We start from the raw sequence: 21,642 nt of genomic DNA, 5'->3' as shown, positions 1-21,642 counted from the left end.
ATCACTATCTATCTAACAGCAGTCCTTCTCCTCCCCTCCCACCCCTGGTAACCAACAAAGAAAATTTCCTTCAATAGATAAACCTTTCCTTAACTTTTACAATAATGGACTAATACGGTATTTGTCCTTTTGTAATTGACTTATTTCTTTTTGTGTTTTTTTGAATGTTATATTTTGTTTTTGGTTAATGCTAAGTACTACATGACAAAAATCAAAGAGCTATTTGGTATCAGATATTCTGCTTTCAATTGTGTTGGTTGTTATTATTGCTGTTTAATGACAACAATGAGAATTTAGGAATTTTACAGTTGATTGACGAGGTCCTTCAATGGTGAAACCAGTTTGAGCAGGACTACTAACCTAAAGGCAGGCAGTTCTAACCCATCAAGCAGCATCATATAAGACAGTCCTGGCAATCTGCTTTCATAAAGATTATAGCCAAGAAAACCCCATGGAACTCAGTTCTACTCTCTAACACATAGTGTTGCCATGAGTTGAAATCAAATAGAAAGCAAAAGATTTGCTTTATTTGGTGTATAGTTCATTGACCAGCTACTTTAAAGTCAGTATTTGACTACACTGTTCCTCCATCATTAATATTGTAAGAGTAACAGAAATAATCATTCTGCTGTTTTTGTCTCTCATTTTCCACGGATTAATTAGGAGAGTAGAAGATAAAAAGAACTTAATAGTGAACTCCAAAACATCATTTTAAAAAGATAACTCAATGCCTTTTGAAAAAACCAATAATAATATAGAGCATAAGGAAGAAATGTAAGCTATAAAAATTATGTATGCCTTTCTTAGGTTGTTGGGTAATTTTAACATTGATGTAAGTACAACAAATAAGGTATCAGTCATATAAATTAAATGGTAAAATTGTGGTACTGTCCTTATCATCAGTGCAAGTATCAAAACTCAATTTGTTTAAACTGTTCAAATGATAAGAGTCCCTGGGTGTTGCAAATGGTCTGAAAAGTTGGAGGGTCAAATCCACTCAGAAGTGCCTCGGAAGTAAAACTCAGCAATCTGCTTTCAAAAGCCACAGCCTTGAAAGCCCTATGGGGAAGTTTCACTCTGTACATAGGGAGTCATCAAGCATCAGAATCAACTCAAGGACAATGAACAACAACAGCATCCAGTGCATTATAATGGTCAGGAGTAGGGGCTTTGGGTCCTGTCTCCCAACTCTGACACTCATTGCCATTTAAACATCATTTTAAATAACATATGGACAATAGTGTTTATTATGTGGTCCTGAGACTAAATCTCATCAGGTGGCCCTGAGACTGCATGAGAAGGCTTCATATCTTCCTAAGCACTCAGTTAGCTGGCTATATCTTTAGACAGTCCAATACACAAGAATACCATTTGCAATCTCTTCCAGCTCTTTAAAACAGCTTTTGAAGGTCCTATCTGGACAAGATTATCTAAAAACTATAACTGATCTGCAAAAAGTCAATGTACTCAGCAGTAGCTAGTACAATCCGAAAACACATACTTGAATGATTCTGCTCAGTGAATTACAATATGTTTAGTGGTAATTAGACAATGATATTAACACATTTCATTGGGATTCACTGAAAAATATTAAGTGCTTTGACATTATTTTGACAGATTCTAATGTAAAATAGCATCTTTTTGTCCAATTGCAGTGTACTTTATCATTTAATTTTACCTGTAGGGGTCACTGGTGTCACAGGGCAATCTTCCTCTCTGTTTAGGTTTTGATGGGTAATTACCTGCTGACAGGTAATGTATTATAGGAAAAAAATAATGTCTTACAATTTACCATTCAGTAAGAAATTCATTAACATAAAGATTGTTGTATATTCTATGACCTAGAATATACCCTTGGGAAACTTTCATGTTGATATGCTTTTATTTAGAAGGTGAGTCACTATGTTTGCTAGTGGAAAATAGTTGACAGAAACTTCATTTTTAACTTACTTCTTATTGGATATAGCTGTTGGGTTCATTAAAATGACAATGAACTGGGAGAAAAAGTGAGTCATTCATTTAAAATTTATTAAAAGGATATATTCTTGAATGTCATAAGAGGTATGATTGTCATAAGAAAAACCCTTTATATAAATCTAGTTAATAAATCTAACTTTACACACCTTATTAGATATGCAAATGAACTGTAAATAGTAGTTTTCATTCCATTCAGGTCATTAATATAATAGGGGCCACATTCTGTGAATTATTTAGGGTAGATAATGAAAATAAACCTTAGCATTTGTACAACCTAATATATATCCAATTTTTGTGTCTATATGACTAGTTCTTATAGATAGATAGATAGATAGATAGATATAGATATAGATATAGAAGGTATTTACTTAAGTATCAAATGTTGATTTTTAAGCAACAAGTTTTCTTATTTGGTGGAAATTAGTATAATTACACATATTATTGACTCTTCTCTTATAATTAGACATATTATTGATTCTTCTCTTTTAATAAGTGTTATAGAGGTTAGAGACAAATTCCATCCACATCTTTGTCTAGAATAAAAACAACAACAAAAAAAAAATTATGTCAGCCAGAGAGATACCTTAGAGGTAGAAATTCTCCATGTGACTTGTAACTGGAGAGAATGTATCATCCACAAGCAAGTACATCTCAGTGTGGGTCAGAGAACAATACAGGGAATGCTGTGTTTGCTCTTTGTAGAGGAAAAAATAAATGTGAGTAAAGAAAGTAAGGATACTGATAAATTTCCCCTGAAGTTTAGATATGCAATATAATTAGCTCAGAGAGTTTACTTTTTAAGAATCTGGTTTTTTTTTTTCTTAAAACCCTTAATTGGCAATAACACCATGCTAATTCCATGAGACAATTGTGTAATTTCTGACCCATTAGGTTTTTATAAAATTGAAAGACAATTTTGAGTTAATTTTTTAATTCCTTGGAAATTTCTTCATAACCTTTCTCTATTTCACAATTAAAGGCAAACACTATCTCAAAGTTTGAATGCAAGTGAATTAATCCTGAAAAAGAAAATAAATGTATTTGTACTAGAACTACAAATGTTTGACGGAAATTGGAAAGTGGCTCTTAAAGAAACTCTCAGCAGGAGATCCATAATTAGTTTTAAGATTTACTTCTAGTGGCTTCTCAGACCAAGAAGACTTTGTTTGCTGAAACGCCTTAAAGTTTGTAGGATACATTCAGCCTTGAATCTCAAGGGATATACAGTAACTCTAGTTCAAAGAGTAATGTGAAAATATGATGTGAAAGCTACAACAGAAGTTCTCAAATAAAAGCCATTTAATCTGAAATCAGCTTTCCTTATTTGGAATATGTATGTATTTAGACTTTTGATAATTTAAGAAATAACCTTTGTATAATTGCTTCAATTTTACAGATTTGAAGATGCATGTTTAAGAAATAACATACCCTACTTTATTCTTTTTCAGTGATATGTGATTTTGTTTTTTGAGTTACGATATAATGACACACATAATAATTATTTTTCATTTATATAAACAGTGGTGATAAAATTAATTATCATTTTAATTTTTCATGTCAAATTTGTACTGAGAACTGAGCCTGCAAATCTATTTTAACCCACTGAAAAAAGACCATACTCAAAGCATAGCATTTTATTCATATTGTTATTGATCAATTAAATAAGTAAATATTTATACAAGCCTGTATTATGTATCAATCTCTGCAAAGATATAAAAAGTATAAATACGGTCTTTTACTTCAGAGGTTGTTTGGGAAGAAATACGAATATGTAAAATAATGATCAATAATATAGTATTGCCAAATAAATGGAAATATTAAATAAAGATTGGAATTTACTTAAAGAGGGAAGATATTTGTGGACCACCATGATGATCAGTAATTATTTGTAAACATATTTAAACACAAAGCCAATGAAGGAGAATCCATGACTTCTAGAAGCTGGTGATCATATGCTTATCAGTCTAGCATCCTTAACTGCAGATGAGGAAACAGAGGACTTTGAAATCAAGGGAAATTGATGATAGAGTGGACCATTAGAATCACAAAGGTGGAAATAAATTATGGCAACAGGCCCTCGACTGGTTTCCATGTTTCTGGTAGTACTCCCGCCCTCTCACCCTCCATGCTGGGCCTTGTTACCAAAATGATCTGTAAATGTCTTTGATCTGTCACTGCCTTGTTGAAAGAGCTCTTCAAGGCCCCATGAGATGGAATCTTAAGGACACTTTCCTGACTTTCCCCTCGTTAGCCCCTTCTCCTGCCTCTATGCAGACTAAACACTAGTGAAGCTATTCACCAAACATACTGGATGTTTTTAAAATGTCACGCCTTTGTGCACACTTTCTTTTCATCTCATAATGCTCATCTTCTCATCTCCTCAAAGGCAAGCTAATCCATCATGACCTCCCACTCAAAACCTATTTCTGAGGGTCTTTCTGTATCTCTTCCAGTTAAAAGTACTTCTTTTCAACTTTATTCATTACACCTTAATCGGTATGTCTACAGACCAGTAGAAATATGTGTCTATTTCTCCTAAAAGACTGAAAGCTGATTGAGGACTAAACCCTTCTGTGTCTCATATTTGATCATCTCCAATAAACTGAATAAATTATACACAGCCACATAGAAGTAGGTGGTATCTCTACTGATGTAGATTGCCCAACCTTCCTTCCGGGGAGTGGCTGGTGGGTTTAAACTGCCAGCCTTCTGGTTAGCAGTCAAATGCCTTAGGCACTATGCCACCAGAGCTCCCAGGTTTGATATAGCAGATTAATAATAATAATAAATGTAATTTAAATAGTTAAAGTTTATTAGATACTGACCATGTGCCGGTCACTGATACTAATGACGTACGTGGAGTCAGGATTTGAAGTCAGGCAGTCCGCTCCAGGGTACTTGACTTTAGCACTGTGGGCTCTGGAACTGGGTGCTTTGGATTAAATTCTGGTTCTACCATTTAGTAGCTGAGTGGTTCTCTGTGCATAAGGGCCTCATCAATAAAATGGGAATATTAATAGTATCTAACTCAGGAGATTTATCTAGATGATTCATCTTAACTACTTAGAGTAGTTCCCACACTATAATAAATAGAGCAGCTAACTCTATTTATTATCATTTGTCCTAAGTCTTTGATGAGTTGAATTAAGTCCAACTAGGTAAAATGATCTTACTTTTGCTTCTTTGATCAAAATTCTATTCTATCTTAAAGGACCTGCCCCTAGGCAAGCTCCTCTGTGAAATTTTCCAGTGCCCCCAGGATTATGCTTTCAAAGTATTGTGCACTTTTAACTTTACATGGCAGCTACCTAACATACATTACCTTTCAGAAACAGGCATGGCCATCTAAAATGAACTATAGTGTGAGAAATAGTTATGGTGAGTTACAGCCTTTAACTCATGATAAGAAAAAGAAATTTGGAAAACAGCTACCTGGCCACTTGACTGGAAGAGATCCATATTTGTGCCCATTCCAAAGAAAGATGATCCAAAAGAATGTGCAAATTATCAAACAATATCATTAACATCACACACAAGTAAAAGTTTGCTGAAGATAATTCAAAAATGCTTGCAGCAGTATGTTGACAGGGAAATTCCAGAAATTTAAGCTAGATTCTGAAGAGGGTGTGGAATGAGGGATACTATTGCTGATGCCAGCTAGATCTTGGCTAAAAGCAAAGCATACCAGAAAGATGTTTACATGTGTTTTGTTGACTGTGCAAAGGCATTCAAATGGTTGGATCATAACAAATTATGGATAACATTGCAAAGAATGAGAATTTCAGAACATTTAATTGTGCTCATGGAGAACCTGTTCATAGACCAAAAAGCATACAAACATACCAAGGAGATACTGCATAGTTTAAAATCAGGAAGGATGTGCATCAGGGTTGTATCCTTTCACCAAACTTGGTCAATGTATATGCTGAACAAATAATCCAAGAAGCTGTACTGTCTGAAGAAGAATACAGCATCACAATCACAGGACAACTCATTAACAGTCTGCAATATGCTTGCTGAGAGTGAAGATGACTCGAAGCACCTACTGATGAAGATTAAAGACTACAGCCTTCAGTATGGATTACACGTTAACATAAAGAAAATAAAAATCCTCACAACTAGGCCAATAAGCAAAATTATGATAAATGGAGAAAAGATGAAGGTTGTAAATGATTTCATTTGACTTGGATCCACAATCAGAGCCTACGGAAGCAACAGTCAAGAAATCAAACAACATATTGAAATGGACAAATCTGATGCAAAAGACCTCTTCAAAATGTTAAAAAGCAAAGATATCACTTTGAAGACTACGGTGTGCCTGACACAAGCCATAGTGTTTTCAATCGGCATTTGAGAGCTGGAAAATGAATAAAGAAGACTTCAGAAGAACTGATGCATTTGAATTGTGGCATTGACGAGAAATACTGAATGTACCATGGACTGGTAGAAGAACAAACAAATCTGTCTTGGAGGAAGTTCAACCGAATGCTCCTTAGAGGCAAGAATAGCCAATCTTGGTCTCTTGAATTTTGGTCATGGTGTCAGAAGGGATCAGTCCCTGGAGAAGGATGTCGTGCTTGGAAGAGGGTCTGTGGAAACAGGAGAAGCTCCTCAATGAGATAGATTGACCCAGTGGTTGTGATAATGTGCTCAAGCACCGCGATAATTGTGAGGATGTGCAGGTCTGGGCAGTATTTTATTCTGTTATACAGAAGGTCACGACGATTCAGAACCAAATCGACAGATCTAACAACAACAACAACTAGGATTATGCTTTCAAAGAACTGTGCACATCTAACTTTGCACAGCAGTCAGCTAACAAGTTAGCATTTGGAAATGGGCAGGGCCAGCCAAAATGAATTATAGTGTGAGAAATAGGTATGATGAGTTATGACCTGTAAGTTATGAGAAGAAAAAATTGATTGTTTAACCTTTCGTGTTTTGATTAAATTATTTGCCCTGAATTATCTAAATATGTAAAAACTTTTCATGTACTAGGCAGGATGCTTTAAAGGCCTGAGTGAGAATAAACAAGATATAAAAAGCTCCATTCTTGGTCAAACCTACAGAGAATACTAATTTATAAATTAGAAGAAAGAAAAAAAAAAACCCCTCAAGGTCTCCATGTAGCATTAACATATCAAAGATGTACTATTTACCATATTTTACACAAAAATGTTCATTGTATATGGTTTTGCAACTCCCTTTGTCTGTTAGTTTCCTATATTACTTATGTGCGTTATACACATATGAGTGTGATTTACATGGACACATTATTTGTGAAAAATACATTACTCGATATGGTAGTAAAATCCAACTTAATTCAGTCTTTTCCCACATAGGAATTATTTTGGTATTTGAGGAACCATACTCGATTTTCTAGGTTATATTAAAGCACGTTTTTGATGAGGTAATTGATTAAGATGTATTTTCCTGTAAAGAATAGTAAATATATACCAGGAATTTTTTCCCTGAATAAGATGAAAAGGATTTTATAACAGTTGTCAGGACTTGATAGCTTGTCGGGTTAGCCATACTCCATATCGTGGGTCAGGAGAATGACACAACTAACTGGAGTAGAGGTGGCATGAGGTATTTTGATGCTGCTGTGTTTTGCTCATGTTTTTGAATCTGAAACATTACAGTAGTCTAGATCAAGATTAACTAATGTGTTTTCTTCTTTTTACTGAAATATTTTTTCATCTTTTCTCTCTAGTTATTTAACAATTTATACAATGCTAGGCATTGTTTCATATTTTAATATGATCAAGCGTCAGTGGGATCACAGACAGCAATCATCTGGTTGGACCCAGTCCTAAAATCTTGTGAGATCTAGACTTTATTTTCTTATTTTAAAGTGTCTGAGACCACCTTAAGGTAGTAGTAAGACACTTATAATGGCAAAGATTGGGAAGAAAAGAGAAGTTAGGGGATAAAGAGAATGAGGGAAAGAAAAAGCTTGGAAATTTGAAAGCTTGAGATGTCACTTAGGTTTCTGGTGTGATATACACTGTGCCCTTCCACTAACAGGTCCCCTGCTACAAGTATGTGATATAGGACAAAAATAATATTACTACTTCAAATGCATGCTCCCTGAATTCAGGACCCAAGAGGTCAACAGTCATTGTGGCTTGTATGTTTTTAAACCCTGGAGAATCCTTGGATTATAATGAAACAAACACTTTACCAAGTGCCTACCAACCTCTGATAATGGGTCATTTCATTTTCCTTCAAAATAAGGATTGAGGTCTATGCATTTTGAATTCCGTAAAAGGATGGGGGTACTGCAATGTATGTATACAGGGCTGGATTTTCTCCCACAACCTGTACTTCTGCCATATCCTAGATCATGACACATACTAATACTGAGATAAGAAAAAAACATTTGCTAATGTGACTCAAGCCGTGTTCAGTATTTGAAGTCAAACACTGATGTGGGATTTCCCATCTCATGAAAGGACACTAATTAAAACCTAAGCTGCAACTTAAACAAGCTCCAAGACTGGAGAAGATGCAGATACAACCTGCCTGTGTAAAACAGCACAAAAAGAAGCAACTGACTTTGCAATGAATAAAATCTATAACATTACTATTATATACATGGTATGCTGTTAGGTGCATTGAGTCAATTTTCAACTCATAGTGATCCCATATGACGGAGTAGAACTGCCCCGTAAGGTTTCCTTCTTTATGGAAGGAGCCCTGGCAGTGCAATGGTTAAGTACTTGGCTGTTAACCAAAAAGCTAGGTCATTTGAACTCATCAGTTGTTCTGCAGAAGGAAGATGTAGCAGTCTACTTTTGAACTGCCAACTGTTTGGTTAGCAGCTGAGCACTTAACTGCTGTGACACCAGAGCTTCTCGTGGCACGTTGTTATTATTGTAAGCCTTCAAGATGATTATGACTCATAGCATAAGCAAAAAAAAAAAAAAAAAAAAAATCTGCAACCATTGCCATGGATCAGATCCAACTCTCAGCAACCCCTCTTTGGGTTTCCAAGGCAGTAGCACTAGGGAAGTAGATTGCCCAACCTTCTTTCTGAGGAATGGCTGGTGCATTTGAACCGACAGCCTTCTGGTTAGCAGTCAAGTGCCTTAGGCATTACGCTACCAGAACTCCCGACTCATAGCACGGAAGGTCCCATATTCCATGATATAACCTTGTTCTACAAGTTAGGATCAAGAAGCCAGGTGAAGAAAACCACAAAACAAGGTTGTCACAGGGAAGAATAACTGTCCACATTAAGTGCCATATTCAGAAGAGTATCAGCAGAGAGAAATTTTCAGATTTACAAAGATGAAGGAAATTTTCATGAGGAGATCCTCACCATTAGTACATAGACTAGTAGATGGTAAGAAATAGAGGGAATTTGAACATATGGCATGAGATGCAAGGAACAGAGTAAACACCAAACTTGATTAAATACCCATAAATTTAACTGTTAAGTTTAAATATGATGAGTATATTAGTGTTAAATATAAGGAAAAAAAAGAAGAACTTTAGAAACCAGTAGTAATATGAGATCGTTGAAACATCCACGGTTCTAGTTTCTTTTGACTGACAGAAAACATAAATGATTTTGATAGGAAAAATTATATACATATATATATATATATATATATATATATATATATATAACAAAACTGAAATATTATGTATCATTTATAAAGCAGTAGGACAAGGAATGGAAATTTTGAAAACTTTTCACTCTCATAAATACTAATAAATATAATGCTCAGGAAGCCAAAGAAAAGGAATTAGGAAAAATGGATTTATTATATAATAAGCTAGTTGAATTAATGAGAAAACTTGGCAAGCTACATAAAAGATTATATACAAATCAATAGTATTTCTATATAACATTGGTATAATTACCAAAATATATAACAAATAAGAAGTAGAACTAAAAAGAGAGTTAGGTAAAGTAGCTGAATAAGTGAACACATAAAAATCAATAATGTTTCAGTGTATCAGTAATTACCCCAAAAAAATATAATAGGAAAAAAAAAATCCTGTTCACTATAGCAATACAGTCTATAAAGAATCTAGACACAAACCCAATAATATATGTGTAAAAAATTAATGAAAAAAATATAAATTGTGATTGAAGGAACAAAAAAAATATCGAATTGAATAAATTAAGGAATATACCAAAAACTACTTTTAAATTCAATATATTTAAAATTCCAATTCTTAAGTTAATATACCCATTCATTGTAATTCCAATATCAAGTTTTTTATAAACCTTATAAATTGATCCCTGTATACAATATACAGTATATATGGAAGAGCAAAGGGCTAAGAGTTAAATAATTTTAAAGAACAAGGTAGAGGAACTCACCCTCCCAGATATCAAGATCTATTATAAAATCTATAGAAATTAGGACCATGTAGATCTACAAAAGGAAAAAGAGAGGCAAAAAAACATGACATATATGAGAATCGGCACATTACAGATGCACATGACCAATCTGTTCTCTCATACAATTTGAGATCCTGGAAAAATTCCTCTTTAAAGAGTCTTCTTGTGCATGCCCAAGAAGAGGGTAGCAAACCAAGTGAATCTAGTTTCCTGGATAAAATTAAAAACATCTGGTCCAGGATGAGTCAATCAATTTCAGTCTCCTAGGAGTTTAGAATTGAACCAATTAGCTTTTGGACATACATAGGATATATTTACTTGTGTTTTATTGACTATGCAAAGGCATTCAATTGTGTGGATCATAACAAATTATGGATAACATTGAAAAGAATGGGAATTCCAGAAGACTTAATTATACTTATGAGGAACCTGTACATAGACCACGAGGCAGTCTTTCGAACAGAACAAGGGGATGATGCATGGTTTAAAATCGAGAAGGGAGCGCATCAGCATTGTATCCTTTCCCCACACTTATTCAATCTGTATGCTAAGCAAATAATCCAAGAAGCTGGACTATATGAAGAAGAACATGGCTTCAGGATTGGAGGAAGAATCATTAACACCTGCAATATGCTGACTACACAATTTGGCTTGCTGAAAGTGAGGATGACTTGAAGAACTTACTGAAGAAGATTGAAGACTACCATCTGCAGTGTAGATTGCACCTCAATGTAAAGAAAACAAAAATCCTCACAACTGGACCAATAAGCAGCATCATGATAAATGGAGACAAGATTGATGTTGTCAATGCTTCATATTACTTCATTCTACAATCAACACCAGTGGAAGCAGCAATCAAGATATCAGACATCATACTGCGTTTGGCAAATCTGATGCAAAAGACCTCTTTCAGATGCTGAAGAGCAAAGACATCTCTTTGAAGACTAAGGCGAGCCTAACACAAGCCATGATATTTTCAATCCCTTCATATGCATGTGAGAGATGGACAATGAATAAGGAAGGCCAAAGAAGAGTCAATGATTTTGAGTTGTGGTGCTGGCAAAGAATGCTGAAAGTACTATGGACTTCTAAAAGGACTCATAAATCTGTCCTGGAAGAAGTGCAGCCAGAATGTTCCTTGGAAACGAGAATGGCCACACTTCATCTCACCTACTTTGGTCAGGTTATAAGAAGGAACCATTCTCTAGAGAAGGATATCATGCTTGGTAAAATGGAGGGTCAACGAAAAAGGTGAAAGCCCTCAACAAGATGGATTGGCACAGTGGCTACAACGATGGGTTCAGATATAGCAAGGATCATGGAGCTGGCAGAGGACCAGGTAGTGTTTTGTTCTGCTTTACAAAGGGTCACTATGAGTCAGAGACAACTTGACAGCACCTCATAACAACAGTCAGGATATAAGGCTACCTTTTGGAGAAATCTGTTAGAAACCACATACCTTGAAGTCTAAGTGGGGAGAGCAAGTCCACTGACAATAAGGTAAAAATGAAGTGGGTACGTAGAACCCCCAAAAAAAAAAAAAATTAGATCTCATGAGATCCAGCAGACACTTCTATTTCTGAGGGCTCTTCATTTTCTGGGATCTTATGAGGGTATCTATTCCTGAACAGTTTTTGAGTAGGGCCAAGAAATAAATGACACTGAATCAAAGCTGTTAAGGAGCTCTGGTGGCATAGTGTGTATGACATTTGTCTGCTAACCAGAAAGTCCACAGTTCAAACCCACCAACAGCTCTGTGGGAGGAAGATGAGACAATCTATTTCTGTAAAGATTTGCAACCTTGCAAACCCAATGGGGGTCATTATTAGTTAGAATCAACTTGATGGCAGTGGGTTTTATCCCTAATGAACAGACACTCCACAGGATAAAGATGTGGCAGTCTATTTCCAATAAAACTACAGCCTTGGAAACCCTTTGGGATAGTTCTACTCTGTTCTATAAGGTCGCTAAGAGCCAGAATAGTTCCACAGCACTGTTTTTGGGTTTTCCTGGATCCCTTGTTGAAGAACAAAATCTCTCATTCTGTGAGAATTGCAGGAAAAGGAGTTTTATTGTGGAATAACTTGAGCTGGCTAGAAGTTATAGAAAACTCCAACACTTCAACAAGAAAAAGACAAATAATCCAATTAAAAAATGAGCAGAAGACATGAATAGACACTTCACCATAGAGGATATTCAGGCAACAAACAAACATATGAAGAAATGCTCATGATCATTAGCCATTAGAGAGATGCAAATCAATACAGCAATGAGATACCACCTTGCCCCAGCACTAGTAGCAAAGTTCAACAAGATAGAAAACAGCAAATGCTGGTGAGGATGCGGAGAGATTGGGACTCTCATACACTGCTGGTGGGACTGTAAAATTGTTCAACCACTATGGAAAGCAGTATGGCTATTCCTTAAAAAGTTGGAATTAGAAATACCATTTGACCCAACTATTCCATTACTAGGTATATATCCTAAAGAAGTGAGAGCCATGACAAGAACAGACATATGCACACCCATGTTGATCGCAGCACTATTTACAATAGCCAAAAGATGGAAACAACCTAGGTATCCATCAACTGAGGAATGGATAACCAAACTATGGTACATACACACAATGGAATGCTATGCAACCCTAAATAATAAGGCAGAATCTGTAAAACAATGCATAACGTGGATGAACTTGGAGGATATTATGCTGAGTGAAATAAGTCAATCACAGAAGGACAAATATTGTATTAGTTTGTTATTGTAAAAGTCAAGGAAAGGTTTATATATGGAAAGAAATTTTCTTTGTTGTTTACCAGGGGTGGAGCGGGGGGGCACTGTTAGATAGGTAGAATTAAGTATTGATTTGGGTGAAGAGAAAGGCAATGTACCAAATGTGAGTGATCAACATGGTGGCATTGAAGAAGAGGAAGACATAGAGAGGTACATGGGAGGTACAGACAACAAAGATGAGCCCTTCTGCACATACAGTACTACTTTGTCAGTGATGGCAAACATGGGTATATGAATGGATAGATGGATGAACAGGCTGAGCTATTAGTCATATGTCATATGTCTATGCAGCAGAGGGTGTACCCAAGACCATGTATAGGATTGGCAGACAATAGTTCTATAGGTATTTGTATGTTCTGTAAGAATTTCCAGATGTATAGTAGAGCTGACAAGGGACAAGTTTGTAGTCACTTCTTGGTCACAGCCAGCTACCCAGAGAGAGGGAATAGTTGAACCTGTGGGCTCAGGACCATAGTTGCAGGGGACATCAAGCTCCATTGGTATAATATACTACACAAAACATTGTTCTACCTCCTACTTTGGCAAGTAGCAACTTGGATCCTAAACGCATGCAACAATGGGTCTCTCCTTATCCAGAGAAAAGAAAAATGAAGCAAACTAAAGATTCATGGAAACAATTAGTCCTTGTGACTGGTTCACCATGCGATCCTCAGCCTATATGACTATGAGACCAGAAGAACTAGATAGTGCCCGGCTACCACTGTCAACCACTTGGAAGGGGATCTATGTAGGAGATCCTGGATAGAGAGGGAGAACAATGTGGAACAAAACTCAAATTCATTGGAGGAAAAAAAAGGGGGGGAGGTGGGGACCAGGTTTGCTGGTCTGATAGAGCTGATGGAACCACTGAGACTATGATCCCTAGCTGCCCTTCAGGTCTGGAATTGAACCCACACCTGTGGCTTCCAGCCAAACAAAAGACAGTCATATGAGTTGAATATTTACCTGAGGTAGATACACTCCTTGGAGAGAGCAATCATGGGAGAAAGAAGGGCTGTTTATGCACAGGGAGACAGCGCAGGAGGCAGGAGTGCACGGAGGGATGGACACAGGAAAGAGGTAACTATCGGGAGGAAGTGGAAGTGGAGCTATTGCATTGAGGTAAATAGTAGTTAATGTCATGAGACAATGTGTGTGTGAACTGCTGTATGGGAAGTGAATTTGCTCTGTAAATTTTCACCCAAATCACAAGAAATATTTTTTTAAATTAAATAAAAAATAATAATAATAAAAGAATAATGTAGACTCTGCAAAGCACTGCATACTGTGGATGAACTTGGAGGACATTATGCTGAGTGAAATAAGTCAATCACAGAAGGGCAAATATTGTATTAGTCCATTATTGTGAAAAGTCAAGAAAAGGTTTATATATGAAAGGAAATTTTCTTTGTTGGTTACCAGGGGTCGGGGGAGGGGGGACCAGAGGGAACACTGTTAGATAGATAGAGACAAGTACTGATCTTGGTGAAAAGAAGGGAAATGTACCAAATGTGAGTGATCAACACAGTGACATTGAGGAAGAGAAGATATAGAGAGGTATGTGGGAGGTACAGATGACATAGATAAACCCTTTTGCAGATACAGAACTGCATTGTCAGTGGAGGCAAATATTGATATATGGTTGGATAGATGGGTGGACAGGCTGAACTATTAGGTATGTCTATACAGGGGAGTGTGCCCAAGACCCTGTATAAGGTTGGCAGACAATGTTTCAAGTGTATTCGTATATTCTGTAAGAATTTCCAGGTATATGATAGAGCTGACAAAGGACAAGATTGCAGTTAGTCATTACTTGGCCACAGCCAGCTACCTAGAGTAAGCAAGTAGTTGGACCTGTGGGCTTGGGACCATAGTTGCAGGGGATGCCAAGCTTGACTGGCATAACATATTACACAAAAACATTGTTCTACATCCTACTTTGGCAAGTAGCAACTGGGATCTTAAAAGCTTGCAAGCGGCCATCTAGATGCAATGATGGGTCTCTCCTAGTCCAGAACAAAGAAGAATGAAAAAACCAATGATGCATGGAAGCAATTAGTCCAAGCGATTGATCCACCATGTGATTCTCAGCCTATATGACTATGAGACCAGAAGAACTAGATAGTGCCCGGCTACCGCCGTCAACCACTCAAAGGGGGATCAGTGTAGGAGATCCTGGATAGAATGGGAGAACAATGTGGAATAAAACTGAAAATCATTTGGAAAAAAAAAGGGGGGGAGCAGGGAGGACCAGTTTTTCTGTCTGATAGAGCCATTAAGACTATGGCCCCTAGCTGCCCTTGAGGTCTGGAATTGATTCCATTCCTGTGGCTCCCAGCCAAACAAGAGACAGGCATAAGAGCTGAACATTTACATTAGATAGATACACTCCTTGGAGAGATCAATCATGGGAGAATAGAAGGGCTGTCTGTATATGCACAGGGAGACAGTTCAGGGAGGAGGAGAGCATGGGAGAGAAGGACACAGGGAAGAGGTAACTACGGGGAGGAAGTGGGAGGGGAGCTGTTGCATTGTGGGAAATTGCAGTCAATGTCATGAGACAAAATTTATGTGAGCTACTGTATGGAAAATGAACTTGCTCTATAAACTTTCACACAAATCACAATAATTTTTTTTTTTAAAGCTCAAGCTGGGCAGCACATAATAAAATTAAAAAGTTCTCTGCCATTTATGCTGAACTGAGGGTGAGGAGGTTATACATGGAGAATAAAGGAAAGGCTGGGAGTTAATGATTGATTACAAAGGTCCTTTGAGAGTTAAAGTTCAGCCATTTGCCTAGGAGGGAATGAGCGTACCCCCAGGGTGAACATCACTGGCCAGTTTGGTTACACAACATGGAAGTCATAAACACACTGTTCTCAGGAAAATTGTTTACATCCTGATCTTTTGCTCCCTGGGAATGCATGTTGACCTTGTCATTCTTATGTCCTGACATGGAGGAAGTACAGTGCAAAATGATTCCTGGAAGCAAAAATGGCAAGACTTTATCTCATACTTGGTTATGTTGTCAGAAGGGACTAGTTCCTGGAGAAGGATATCATGCTTGGTAAAATAGAGAGTCTGAGAAAACAGGGAAGGTCCTCAACAAGATGGATTGATGTAGTGACTTCCATGATTGGTTTAAGCATAGCAATGATTGTGAGGATGGTGCAGGACCAGGCAGTGTTTTGTTCTGTTGTACACAGAGTCGCTATGAGTCAAGGCCAACTTGATAGCATCTAACTACAACATATGTTTGGAAAATCTGGACAATGAATAAGAAAGACCAAAGAAGAACTGATGCCTTTGAATTTTATGATGTTGGTGAAGAATATTGGATAGACCATGGACTGCCAGAAGAATGAACAAATCTATCTTGGAAGGTGTAGAGTCAGAATAGTCCTTAGAAGTGAGGATGATGAGACTTAACCCCACATGCTTTGAACATGTTGTCTGGAGGGGCCAGACCCTGCAGAAGGATATAATGCTTGGTAAAGAGTCATCAGAAGAGAAGAAGACCCTCAAGGAGGTGGATCGACACAGTGACTGCAACAATGGTCTCAAACAGCAATCATTGTGGGGTAGCACAGGACTGAGCACCGAAGGAGTGGTCCATTAGCAGTCACAGTCTCAGTACAGTGTTACCAGCATGAAGTGAGACCAAATGTTATGGTTGTTTCCCAGGTTGAAGCTAGATGTAGGTCTGTTTTAAAATGAACCGAACATTGGTTCTGTTTTAAAATGTCTTTGTCACTTACAAAGGGACCTTTTTATGTTTTTATTTGTTTTTGCCATAATGGTATTATAACAATAACATTATTTTACCTCAGCATTTTTAAGTTTCAGTAATAACACTTAGTTACTTTCAAAATATTGTGCTCCTTTTACTGCTGATGAGCAGAAAGTGCATTTATAACACAGCTTCCAAGACTCAACAGCACATAACAACAACAACAACAATTTTACATGTGCACATATATACAAATATAGGTGTAATAAGTACTAAAAGATTCAGGCTGCAACCAAATGCCTTGCCTACTGGTGTGTTAATGATTCAGCTTTCCCATTTGAATTGCATAATAGTTTAAGGATGGGACTCCAACCAGATAGGCCAAAAACACAGGAGAAACCAGCTGATTCAAGTGTAATCTGTACATCTGATTACAATATGGAAGACTATTACATAAATATGAATATTTATATCTCTATCCTTTATTTCCTATTTTTCTTTCCAACTTCTAAAGAGTAGAAATGTATTTAAAATATTTCCACTTAGGTCTGTGAGGTAAGGAAACGTGATCATGTCTTTTCTTTAACTTTTGTTCCTTTCAATGGTTAGGATTCAGGATTATTCCACCTAAGAACAGGAAAATTTTATATGAATAAAGAAGAAATAAATTGGATTTTCCAAAGATTTATTAATTAATTAGGAAGACATATTTAATGTGTAGAAACAAAATGTCAATATCGTTTTTAGAATACATGTATGAAAATAATTTAACTGCATATTTTCGTAAATGCTCCTTGACTAAAACAACATTTTAAAAACTCTAACATAAAAACCTCATACATAAAATTATGAAAAGCAGATTATGGGTTATTTAAGTGTTTACAAAGAAAATTTCTAACTTCTTATAATGAATTCTCATCACCATCTTTCTGCTGTTTAATATTATGTTTTATAGAGTATTTCTCAAGAAAATTTTAAATCTATTTCCACTCAGAACCAAGTAACTGATACATGATATTGATGAATTCTACAGTACAGTAGGTATATATCTGGCTGCTGTTTAAAAGACTAATGACTGATGGCTTTAAGCTGTTATGCGGCCTGCTACTACATCTCCAGGACATACATTGCTTTACTTTAAACTCTGTCTCAAAAATAGTTACATCTTTGTTACCATTTTAATTTCAGAGAATGAGTCGCTTCAAGGAATGGATCAAACTTCAGATATAATATACATCACTAGACACAGCATTAGTGGATTGCGCTCACTGCCATTACTGTCGTTTTTAGGACATTGGAATGAAATGTAGATGTGTATATATATTATATGTATATTATATTACATTATATGTAATATAATATGTGTATATATATGTTGTTGTTGTTATGTGCCGTTGAGTCAGCCCCGACTCATAGCGACCCCTCCTTGGGTTTCCGAGGCAGTATCACTACGGAAGTAGATTGCCTAACCTTCCTTCTGAGTAGTGGCTGGTGGGTTTGAACTGCAAGCCTTCTGGTTAGCAGTCAAGTGCCTTAGGCACTATGCTACCAGAGCTCCTATATATATATATGTATATATATGTGTGTGTGTGTATATATATATATATATATGTATATGTATATATGCACATACATGTATATAAACACTCGCAATTTCTTATTTGTTAATCAGGCAAAAATCCACTGGCTATTTTTGCTACTTCTATTTGCTTGCCCTAAAACTTGACATACAGCACAGGTGTGAAATTGACAGATGAGCCATTTTTAAAGGGCATGGCAGCAGTTGGGAGGATTGAGTTTCTTACACTTTATACCTTGTGATGTTTGTTGGTTTTAAGCTACTAAGCTGCTTTATGTACAAACATGTCTTGTTCTATTAATTTTCACATCAGCCAGTGATTTCAGGTATGCATCTTTTGTATCTATCTATAATCTGTGTATTATTTCCCACAAACTAGAATAAGGAAATCTTTCATGCACTAAGAAGAATTAATAAACACAGAAAACCAATTTAATTGTTAAGAGGAATGGAGTGAAAAAATTATTTCCCTCTTTCCCATATTCAAAATCTACTGTACTACCCTCTTGCTTCTGCATGCTTTCTTTGCCTCTTTTTATCTTCTCTTCAAGAGTTTGTTAGTACATTCTATCCTATTTTGTTCGGTTCATTCTTTTTTAAATATCCTGTACACATTTCAGGGAGAGAAGAGAAATGAAATGTCAGTGCAATTTGATTCTATTTCAAAAATGTTGATTGATGATTCCTACATACCTCTCACACCAAAAGGGACCATAAGGTGTTGATAAGGAGTGAAGTAGAAACCACTCTTTCTGTCCTGAATGAGTCAAAGTTCCAGTTAGAATGATGACTCAAATGCCCAGTGTATGCAAGAAAGGTTAAGTATTAGAAGACATCTGAATGCAGAGGGATCCCACCTGCTGACATAGTAGGAGGCTGCAAGAAGTAGGGAACTTCAGCTGTACATAGAAGAGCTTGCAGAATTTGAACAGGGTGGAGAGGAGGAGAGACAACAGAAAGTGTCCTCTAGTCAATGGGAAATACATGAGAAGTTATAGAGGAACAGAGAAACATGGCATGTTCTGTGAACAATGTGATATGTTCACTGACAGAAGGTTTGAGGCAGGGAACGGTGGAAAATAAAGCTGGAAAATGCGAGTGGAATTAAGTTGTAAGAGGCACCAATTTCATCCAAGACCAAATAACTTAATTAGACATTAAGCTCTGCTGCCAAAATCAGATCTTGAGAGGTCATTGCCAAATAAAAACTATGTCCATTATTCTTTTATCTGTGGCCCTCTTTATTATCATGAGTATAAAGAATTGAATATAGAAAGAAAAGACTTGGGGATTTTTTTTTCTTAAATTTTGACATAATGTATTGTTTTAAACTTTGAAAAACAAAGGGAATATTTTTGCATTTAACAAATGCATACATATATATGATGCAAAAATAAAATAGGTGGATGTTTTTATACAGTAGTCTTTTCATAAGATTTTGACACATCACAATAATGGCATTTCTTGTACAACATGTTAAGCACTCAAAGCTGGGTTCAAAGTCCAGTGAAAATTAAATTTCCTGTTTAAAGAGGTTTGGGGAAAGTGATAGAAATAACTAGATTAGTGGTCAAATATATTTTTAACAGACAAAATAGCAACTTAGGCTGCCATTATTTTTATTATGAATTATTTCTGAAAATAGAAAAAAAACAACAAATGAATTTAGTCAAAAAAGTAAAAGTAACCTTTTTTAGTAGTTGTCTTCATATAGGTATACAGCGGCAAAGCTGAAGAAACATGTGTCATATTTTGTTCATACCTTGTTGCAGAATCAAAATCAATCCCGTTCCTCAGTTCCACAGGAGCTAGCTAAGACAGGATTCAAACAATAAGAGATCCTTATTACAAGGTTCGATTTCTATATTCACTCAGTGAAATCAGAGATCCTGGTTATAGAAATCACTAGATGAACTAGCACTGAAGTGCCAGCTCTGTCGTGTGTCTTTACTAGTTCTCATGCTACTTTTCCTATGTTTTGTTTTGTTTGAATGAAAAACATGCAAAATGTAAGCCTACAAAAGAAGACAACAGGCCTGAGGATGGGAAACAATATTCATGAATGAAAACAATCTTTAAGAAAGAGCCATGGATGCACAGTGAAGAAAATCAAAGTCAATATGGAAACAGTTAGTCAAGGATACGGTGGACTATCGGGACCTCAGCCGTCATGACCCTGAGACCAGAAGAACTAAGTCCTACCCAGCTACCAATGCCAATCCCTTGGAAATGAATCAGAATTGGAGATTCTGGATGGAACGAGAGGAAAAATATGGAAAAAAATTCAAAAACACAAAAATGACCAGAATTACTGATCCAATAGACTGGTGGAACCCCTGAGACTATGGCCCCAGCTTATCCTTCAGGCCTAGAACTGGACTCACTTCTGTGGACTAGCTCTCAGCCAAATAGTAGAAAAGCCCACAAGCAGAACACCTACCCCAGGGAGATGCCGCCACCTACCCTAGGGAGACACACCCTTAGATCAATCAACCATGAGATCAGAGGGCAGCAATTGCATAGAGGGAGAATTGGATAGACATGAATGCATACATAAGGACACGGGGGAGGGGTAGCCACAGGGAGGAGATGGGAGGAGAGGTGTTTATTGTTGGGATTGTAATCAGTGTGCTGAAACCAAATTTGCATCTATCTGCTTTGTAAATTTGCACCCAAACTACAATAAAAAAAAAAAGAAAGAAAGAAAGAAAGGTCCATGAATACTATTTGGGAAAACTAAAATATATTTGTCATTTATTGGCCAACACTGGTCTGGATATTTTTATATTTTCCACTTAACCAGGAGAGTATCAAAATATTATCACTCACAGGGAAACAAACATACTGCATTTCCCCAATGCTCTGTAAGACTAAGGGGTGGTGTCGTCTCACCGGCTCATTTCCTCTTACTCTGAGAAATCTCCTATTGAAGTAGTTCCTACAAGGGTGAGTTTTTAAAAAGTAATTATTTTTATTTAACTTACCAATATATTTTTAAAATGCTGTTTCTAATAATCAGAAGTCCCAGGAAGAGAAAAGGTAGTGGTTACTTATTACATTTCTTTCCCATTATAAGGAGTTCTGGTGGCGTAGTGCCTAAGGCATTTGACTGCTGACCTGAAGGCTGGTGGCTCAAACCCACCAGCCACTCAGTGGAAGGAAGACTGCATAATCTACTTCTGTAGAGATTTACCACCTTGGAAA

This window comes from Orycteropus afer, unplaced genomic scaffold, assembly GCF_000298275.1.
Source record: "Orycteropus afer afer isolate SDZICR_OR568_19922 unplaced genomic scaffold, OryAfe1.0 scaffold00007, whole genome shotgun sequence".
Classification (NCBI taxonomy): Eukaryota; Metazoa; Chordata; class Mammalia; order Tubulidentata; family Orycteropodidae; genus Orycteropus; species Orycteropus afer.
This window is presented reverse-complemented; position numbering follows the sequence as displayed.